Here is a 6807-nt window from a genome sequence, read left to right on the forward strand (position 1 = left end):
TCATTTTCAGTTCATTTTATGTACTTCTTAAGAGGTAAATTTGTGAATGCCATCTTTTAATACACTGCTGTGTATAGTGAATAGGGAAAACAATATCTGAGCAGTTATCTCACACTTGGTTATATTTAACCCATTGTTATCCAGCTCCCTAGATACATCTAATTTTCATCTTATTTGTTGCTTCCCCTCATCAAAATCTTTTTTATTTAAATCATTGTTGTATGGTTTTGTGGTGGTGTTGGTTAGGTTGTATTTAAATGTACTTATATGCTCCTTTAAATGTACTTATATATAAATGTACAATTATCCCCATGCTCAACAAAAGATAGTAACATAAGGAAGATATGAAGCAATTTAACGTTTCATGATTTTTTTCCGTAAAAATGCCATAGTGGAATTGTATCTGATATATAAAGAATTTGCTTTGACTATTTGACTCATGTCCATGAGTCATATACATGACCCTTATACTTTCTCGTATCAGCTTCTTTAAGTAAAAATCAACGGTCACATTTACGTATACAGTGAAATCTGATACAGCATATGTCAAAAGTGCTGTGTGGCAGTCTTTGTTGAGCACCCAGCATAGCTTAAAGTTTACCTATTCAGTGATGGAAACCCAGTGTGAAGGCAACGTGTAAACACATTTCACATCTCACTCTTAGTCTTGGATTCCGTAAATAGAGTAGTAAGTCGTCTCACCAGTGAGTAGTTTGTGTCTACCTATGTTCATGCTAAGGTTTATTTTACATATAGTTGGTTACTTGTGCCTATAGTCTAAATGTATACTTTATATCTCTGCTGTAATTCTGTATTGCCTACTGTTTTCCAGAGCCATATTCGATTTGTAGACATTCTTCATATGCAGACATAGGGTTCTGTTCATCATTTGAAATCAGAAAACTGTATAAAATGATGGGTTTCATAATGACATTTTTGTACATTTATATAAGGAATTTTAATAAGAATGACATTAGGTCATTTGTGAGTAAATGGTAGTTCCGAAAGTCATCATGTTAGGTGAAATAAGTGATACTCAGAAAGAAAACTGTCCCATGTTTCAGGTAGTATGTTTTTAGGGAACAAAGACACCAGTGGGAAAGGTGAATGGCCAGGTGTTTGTTATGTCAGATGGGGAGGATCTTTAAAGTTTTTTTTTTTCTTTTTGACTGGATCTTACAATGGATTACAGGCATACACCACCATTCCTGATGAAAATTTCGTAAATCTTAAATTGAATAATGTTTATAATGATGAGAGTTTGTATAGACTTAATACCATATAACTGGCATTTTCTATGTATGTATTCTTAATCTTAGGGTTCTACTCAAATATTTGTTGGGGGCTTACAGGTCCAAAGGGTTAGAGTCTATCACCATTACAGTAGGGAACATAGCAGCAAGCAAGTACACATGACACTGAACCATAACTGAGTCCTTATTCATGAGTGGGAGGGTTATGAGCAAAACTGGAAATTGTTGGGCTTTTGGAACCTCAAAGGATAACCCCCAGTGACCCATTCTAAACACACGGCTGCATTTACTAATCCTTCCTAAACAGTTCAATCACTGGGGGCCAAGCATTCAAACAAAAGCCCATGGTGGCCCTTGTCATTTTCATTGCCCCAGTCTATTACCACTAAAATTATTCAGGTACGTTTTCAGTGTAGTGCCTACTCAACCTGTTCTTGCCTGGTATCAACTGAGATTTCACATCAAACCCTGCTACCAACTACAACATGGTCTCCATTTTTTAAACACCAAGGGTTTTTAATTTTTTGTTTTTAAATAAAAGCTAATTTCTCAGTTTATCTCATTGCTTGTTTTAAAACCTAAACTTCAGAAACAGAATAGTTACTATCAAGCAAAAAACCAAAAGTAAATTCTTGTAAGTACCTGTTGTAGTTAAGCAAATTTACATTTTTTTCTTTCTAAAATATATTTAGAATTGTGCTTGTGATGAGGTAGGAATAACAAGAAATTGTTAGCAATGCTTTAAGAACACATTGAATTGTGTTTTTCATGGGTACATGAGAATGGCCTGTCATTAGTTTATTCCCTCAACATGTCTTATTTATTTTCAAGAAGCCTAAACAGAGCCAAATCTCCCATCTCTAGTCTAGGCACGTGCTTCCTTTCTACTATCCATGAAGGTTTGTCCTTCCTCCTCAGCACCAAACCAAGTGCAGGAGGTAGGAGTTAACTGCTTCCTATTACTTGGATTTTAGGCTGTTTTATTTTTTTACTCATTAATAATACCAGAACTAGGCAATTAATAATAATAGAACCAGCAGTGGGGAAAAATTGAAATTTTAATTATTAAATTATTGATTTCTAAGGGTTGGCAGAGTCCTTAGTCAAAAAGTATAATTAACAAATGTCTCCGCATGGTTACCTAGCCGTTCCTGAGGCATGAGCTCTGCTGCCAGAAGTGTGGCTTTTGCATCACAGAGATAATTCTCCTGGCCTCTCGCATCAGGTCCCACTGCAATTAATGAGAACATCGTCTGCTGATGGAACACAATGTCCTATGTTTGTGCAAATACATTTAAATGATTATTTACTCAAATGAGGACTAATTAAACACAGAGCTGTTCTCCTAATTTAAAAGCACACTTTCTTAAGCACATTAGGTTCTAAAAATCAGGTATTGCATTTTTGTGAGCTTAATTAATTAGGCTTACCTTCAGTAAATAAATTTGGTCTATTTCTGAAATTGACACTGAATCTGCAGAAAGCTTGCAGGATGAAAATTCATGTATCAAAGTTTTTATTTTTTTCAAATTTGCAGCATACAAAGAAACGAAGTATTTACTAAAATGTTTTAGGTGCACAGACATTTTCTTTTGATCTACTTGGATTATTCTGTTTCTCCTAAAAGTAGAGAAAACAACATTAATACTTTTTCTGAGTTAAAATCCTGTTCTGAAAATGTCTGGCAAATGTAATGGTGTGATTGTAGTTTTCAGTTTTCTGGTCCTTGATAGTATTGAAGACTTGATAGTTTTTATTTTAGACTGTTAGCGGCCAAAAAGTTATTTTGCTGTTTTAAAATTTCAAAATGGGCACACCTTTATTTCAGCTTCCAGTTCATCATGTAAAACAATAGCACTTCAATATAGCATTTTGAAAGATACAATATAAACTAGGCATACATAAGATATATAAGCCTTAAAATTACTAACAAAACCCAAATATAAATATATGTCACTTATGTCTATTTTGGAAGGGACAATCTTCAAAGACTGCGCAGTGGGTGCCACGGGGTGGCAGGTGCACGGAGGCAGCGGAGGGGGATGGTGGGAGGAGTTTAGTAATTTCGCCTGTTGCATCTCCATCACCCTTTCGCTAATTTTCGTTAACTGGCACAAGCTGGAGTCTTTCTGAGAAGAGAAAATCTCAGTTGAGAAAATGCCTCCATCTGATTTTCAAGAGGCAAGTCTGGAACACTCCCTTGATTGGTTATTGATGTGGGAGGGTCTTGGAAAGCCCCACCCACTAGGTGGTGTCACCCTGCATTGTATAAAAAAAAAAAAAACAGTCTGTGTGAGCCATGGAGCAGTGTTCCTCCTTGGGCTGCTTAAGTTCCTGTCTCCAGATTCTTGCCATGATTTCCTGCCCTGGCTTCTCTTCATGATGGACTATAAACTGTAAAATGAAATAAACCCTTTCCTCTCCAAGTTACTTTTGGTCAGTACTTTCCCAGCAGTAGAAAGCAGACTAGGACAAACCTCAGAAAAACCCTGTCCCTCCCAACAACGCCGTATTACCCATGTTCCCTGACAACCACTAGTACTCTTCCTGAATTTGCCTGTTCAGGATATTTCATATAGTTAGAAATATGCATCAGACCTGATTGTTCTTACTGCTTTTGCTTAACATAATGGTTTCAAAACTTCATAAAACAAAAAGAACAACAAAAACAAAAACAAAAAATCAGTCACATAAGGGCATTGTGATATAGGCTGAATACTAAGATTTACTTAACCTTTTAAAATGACATATCACTTCATTCTGTTAGCAGGGTTTACTTGGCCACTCTCATGTTGCCAAATAGTTGGAACTTTGCTCTTTCTTAACAAGACAGAATGGTGTTGTGTTAGCCCTGACATCCTTTGTCTCCAGGATCGAACGTTTACTCATAATGATGCTCAAATCAGTCATTACTATAAACTCAGAATTTAAATTTTGAAAATGTTAAGAATTTCACTTCCCAATGGTTTACTGTGAGGCTTCTTATCTGTTGAAACATGCACACCTCATCTGTGACTAACCAAAGCATAGCTGAGGGACTCAATGATCTCACCCTTGTTACCCTGACCTTAATAAATGGAATCTTGCCAAACATGCAAGGTCTCCTCCACACCTGCAGCTACTCCCACATCAAGAGGGAAGGCTTCAAAGAGCACTCCCTGATTGTTTGTTAGATACACAGTGACAGTCACTTTTAGGTCACTATATTCCCTGAGCATTTGCACAAGTCCTGGCACATGCTAATTTTACATTCCACCCTAAGTGGATCTACACATTGAATTTAGTTGTATCCAACTGAATTGTATCAGCAATCAGTGTTTGAGATAAAAGTACAGCATGATAGTATGGCAGGGACCTTACTCAAACTTGACTTCATTTGTCAATTTGTTCCTAAATTCCCAAGAATTAAAATTTACATAGTAAAAACTCTATTTTCAGCTATCTGTATAAATTATTTTGTTTCACTATTGTATTGAGTTCTAAAAAACAAAAAAAATTGAGTTTCTTTTTCTTTTTGCTTTTCTTTTTAAAAATGTTTTATTACTTATTTTTATACACTCCATATTTTATTCCCCACTCTGCCAACCCCGTCCACCCTCCAACTGTTCCACATCCCATACCTTCTCCTCTCCCCCTGTTTCCACAGGGATGTCCCTACCCCCCACGCACCTGACCTCTAAATTCCCTGGGGCCTCTAGACTCATGAGGGTTAGGTGCATTATCTATGGATGAACACAGACCCGGCAGTCCTCTATTGTATGCATGCTAGGGGCCTGATATCAGCTGGTGTATACTGCCTGTTTGGTGGTCTAGTGTTTGAGAGATCCTGGGGGTCCAGATTGAGGCTGCTGGTCCTCCTACAGGGTCACCCTCAGCTTCATTCAATCTTCCCTAATTCAACAGCAGGGGTCAGCTGCTTCTGTCCATTGGTTAGGTGCAAATATCTGCATCTGACTCTTTCAGCTGCTTGTTGGGTCTTCTGGAGTGCTGTCATGCTAGGTCCCTTTTTGTGAGCACTCCATAACCTCAGTAATAGTGTCAGGCCTTGGGACCTCTCCTTGAGCTGGATCCCACTTTGGGTCTTCTTTTCCTTGGGTTCCTCTACATTTCCATCTCTGTAATTCTTTCGGACAGGAACAATTGTGGGTCAGAGTTATGACTGTGGGATGCCTCCCCTCTCCCTCATTTGAATCCCTGTCTTCCTGCTAAATGTAGGCACTAGAAATCCCTTCAGACAGGGCTTTATATGACAGAGAGTTTCTTAATAGAATGATTTCAAGTGCATTCCTCCTGGGTTTTTTGTTTGTTTTTGTTTTTCTTTTACATTTCAGTGAGGCTGTTTCAAGAGCACTTACCATTCTGTTGTGCTGTGGTATAGTTTTTGGGAAAAACTTAATTTTTTTTTAAAGCTAAAGGGTAATTCTTTGAACTTTCATTGGACAGCATCCCTTACTGGGGACCAGATAATAGCTAAACTTTTAATTTCAAGTGATTACGTTTATTAAGAATGTAGCAAGCAAAACCAAAAAGTTGATAGCAGAAAAAAGATAATTAGAATGAGCAGACAGAAAGAGCAGACAAATGACAAAACATCAGATCAGACACAACAAAAGCCTGGAGTAGCCTGAAAGAACAAACAAGGGTCTTTCACCCAACAGAAATCCATGGGGAAAGACACAGTTGTGCTATAGAGTCTTCAGTCAAGAGTCTCAACCACTGAGTTCCTAGATTCTCGCTCTCACTGCAGCCATTTTCATACCATGGGATAATCAATAATGTCTGTGAACTATATCCTTTTCCTATCTGCTTTCAAGGGAACAATGCTTTTCACTCCTGGGCTATATTGCTATTTTTCTTTGTCCCTGTCACAGGCTTAGGGGGTTGGGCTGTCCTTAGATCAGGAGCCTTGAAGACTTCAAGACAAATATGCTTAGATCTGAAATGAGATGGGGAAAAGTCTACCCACTTTCAGAGCCAGCTGCTATACACGCTTAAACAACATATAACTGTTTACCTATGTATTGTGTATTACACTTAACTGTACCTCTCAGTAAATTAAGCCTGATATCTAGTTATGTCCCAAGGAGGTACCTAAGCTAACCTCAATTTTTACCCTTTCATTCAATAATATTCTATTCTAACTCTAGTGTTGAACACAATACTAGAAGGATAATTCAGTTTTTGGTTTTGCCTATAAAGGGCTCAAACATTTCTGTTGCTCCAAATAGAAGATTGAATTACCTCTCCATTCATGTGCAGGTGGTTTGACAAGTTCATATTTGGCCATTTATTTTGAACCAATGTTAGAATTTAGTGTTTTACATGATCCACACCAATTTTTCTTTTAATTCATAGCACAGAAATAAAAGAATTGTTTGTGAATAAACAGTGCAAACTGTCCTAACCAGAAGTCAACTACAAGCAGAATAGGAGCTGAGTTAAGGGTGAAAGAGTTAGGCCTGAAATGAAGGCAGTGGTAATCTAGATAAGAGTCTTTGGAGAGACAAGGAAAGTTGGGAGAAACTATGCCAAGCTATGCTAGGGAGCCTCTTTT

Source organism: Apodemus sylvaticus, chromosome 13 (assembly GCF_947179515.1).
Source record: "Apodemus sylvaticus chromosome 13, mApoSyl1.1, whole genome shotgun sequence".
NCBI classification, from domain to species: Eukaryota; Metazoa; Chordata; class Mammalia; order Rodentia; family Muridae; genus Apodemus; species Apodemus sylvaticus.